At 35.0% G+C, this 3,021-nt stretch overlaps 1 pseudogene across 1 annotated transcript; it reads right to left on the bottom strand.

The window, feature by feature from the left end:
* Positions 1-814: 814 nt before the first annotated feature.
* Positions 815-1,842, bottom strand: LOC114179588 (dirigent protein 22 pseudogene; annotated as a pseudogene). Its single transcript, XR_014994345.1, has one exon. The product of XR_014994345.1 is annotated as a dirigent protein 22 pseudogene (transcript).
* Between the last annotated feature and the right edge of the window lie 1,179 nt (positions 1,843-3,021).

Here is a 3,021-nt window from a genome sequence, read left to right on the forward strand (position 1 = left end):
TAATTATTTACACTTTTAGTAAAGATCATAAAAATTTTAAATTGCTTATTTTATATCTTAAAAATTTTAAAAACAGTTTTGTCTTTATAAAATATGTTACATACATTTATATTATTTTAATTAATAAACTTAAATATTCTAACTTTGAATATAAAATTAATAAAAACAATAAAAAATAATTATTTATTAACCGGTGTTATAAGGACAGTTTTTCCTTTCATAAAACCATAATGATTTTTAGAGTCGGTATATAATATTAACTATACCTCAAATTGTTTCACTGCTAATATGACTGTGTGACGTGCTCCATTAATGCCAAAAGCCTTTCAACCAACATATATATATTTTGTTGTTACCGATAAAATATGCGCAAACTATAGAGAATATTTACAACATTAGTCAAGGTGATAGGATAACAATTTGGAAGTTAACCTTCCAACACAAAATTATTATTATTTTTTCAGAGAATTTGTAGAATGTCGATTTTGAAATTGATTTCAAAGCGATAGTAAAGAGTAGGATAAGCTAAAACTACTTGGAAAAATATTGTCGTATTGGCTAATAAAAAGGGAAGTTGAAGTTGTTTAACCAAACAATCGAATTCCAAAATCATGACAACACTATGCACCTGCCTGGTTTGGTCCAATTCAGACCACAAAAAGCAGTTGAGGCTGCTATTGTCTAAACGTCTAATCATTACAAGTTACACGTACATTTTTCTTTTTTCTAAGTCCTGAGATCAGTGAAAAAATAGTTCACAATTTCTTAGAATTCATTGGATGCTAATGGTAATTTAATTAGGCAGGCAGAGTCATTATGGTTTCTGAAGTCATGATGGGTTTTTAAGTCAATATTTTCAACTAAAGTAACACATGGTTAAACCACACACGAAGCATAAAGGCAACTTCCAATTGCATAAAGCAAAGAAGAGAAACAAAAGAGAAGAATAACAGAAGTGCTGTTAAATGACGCAATGCTTAATAATGGAACACGTAGACGTTGTACTCCACTACAGCATCCCCAGTTTTGAAATCAAGCGTGTGAGTCTTCGCCTGAGCATACCCACGTGCGAACCGAAAAGCGCCGCTTCCTCCCACGATCGGCATTTCTCTCACGGTGGAGAGAACGGCATTCCGCCCCAACAGGCTCAGCGTGCTGCCATTGTATTTCCCTTCGGTGAAGACGAAGTTCATGATCATCAACAGGCCAATTTCTTCTTGGGCCGCAGATCCGTAAATTCCCTGGGCCTTTCCGATGAGTTTGGATCCGGGCTCGGGGCCCACGGTCAATGCGTCGTCGGCCATTGCTATGAATCCGAAAAGCGTGGAGGAAGAAGTATTGGACGCGTGGGGTTCAACCACTCTAACCGCGCTGGGATTTGGGCTGCTGAGAATGTCGTGGAAGAAGAAGTGAAGGTGGCTCAGCTTCTCCTTCTTCAATCCCAAAGACATGGGAGATAGGTTTCGGTGGAAAGTAGAAGCCTTTGCGGCGGTGAATGAAAAGAGAAGGATGATAATAATGGTGAAAATGGATGCAAGGTTTTTGGAGTTGGCCATGGAGTAGCAATTAGAAAAAAATTAACACAGAATTGTTACTGAACTTAGTATAGTCTAATCCGCTATTTATAGAGTGGATGGAATCATGCGAGTGTGGAAAATTGTCGCGGTGATTGACCTGCTAAAAAGAAAGAATTAGGTTAACAACTTTGGTGAACTTGGACGGTGATGGAGAAAAAATTTGGATCCACACTTTTTGAATTCTTCTATTTTTTTATATGTTGATAAACAGTTTCTGCAAAACATGGTGTATATATTTTCAAAAGAACTAAGAAAAATGTCAACATAATTCTGTCCAAAACTCAATACACCTAAGACCTAAATTCACTTGACCTGGGCTGGTGATAATATAAAGTCATTTTCATCACTTTTCACGCACGCAATCACCAATGGACATAGTGGTTTGTCAGAAACCAGGATGGCGCACAAAGCAAGTACGCATGTGATTCTCGTTCAGTGGCATTTATGCTTCAATGTTACACAAGTGTTTGTTTGCACATGAAAATGAAAGAAATAGTTCTTAGAGAAGACAAGAGTTTATCACTCTATTGGAAACCAAGCTATAGAATTAAAGAGTTAATTAGAAGTAACTTCAATTTTACAAGTTAAACTTATATGTATAGAGATTGTGTGCACCTATCTGAGAAGCAGTTTGTAGCCATGAGTCTCGTCAGAGTGGCATCATATTTATTTCCTTTCTTTTTGTTGCTAACCTGTATACATTACCCTTAATTAATCAAATCTTTCCTTTTCTTGTTCTAATTTTACATTATTATATTTTATTTTTTACTATGTTTTTGACTGATTTCATTTGGTGAAAACTAAGTATTAATGATCTTCTTTGAATCTCATGACTTGATTTTTTATTATTTTATTTATTTGTCTTATTTCATTATTGATGTGGTATATATCTCTGCAATACGGTTTTTAATCAATTTAGGCATATTGATTTATAAGTGCAAAATGGTCATATTAGAATAAGATCGGTTGAAGCGAAACCGATTTAATTTAAAACACGATGTCAATTTTGTAAATACTAAAAAGTATTTTAAATCAATTATAGGGAAAATTGATCTAATATATACATATTAGATCGGTTATATAAAGAACCGATCTAATATGTTTTCTGCACTACAAATTGCGAAAATCCTTTTCATTTTTCAAACTTCGTCTTCTGTCTTGTGTCTCCTTTGGTCTTCTCTCTTGCACTTCCATTGCTTCTTCTTCTCTTCCAAGCGCCATTGACCACCATCGTTGTGCCCTACCACCGTCGCACCGTGCTTCAACAAGTTTCTTCTTCTCTTCCATGCCACTCTTCAACAACCAATGCAACAAGTTAGTGTTTTTTTCCCCTCATTTTCTCATGCCTAGGATTTTTGTTTGTGGAGAAAGCTCTCTTTGTAGTTGTCTTTCTCGATACTTGGTGATTTCCCATCTCTTTTGCAAATGAAGTAAATTTGTGATG

The sequence above is a fragment of the Vigna unguiculata genome, chromosome 1 (assembly GCF_037176805.1).
Source record: "Vigna unguiculata cultivar grain cowpea cultivar isolate G323 ecotype 2 chromosome 1, ASM3717680v1, whole genome shotgun sequence".
NCBI lineage: Eukaryota > Viridiplantae > Streptophyta > Magnoliopsida > Fabales > Fabaceae > Vigna > Vigna unguiculata.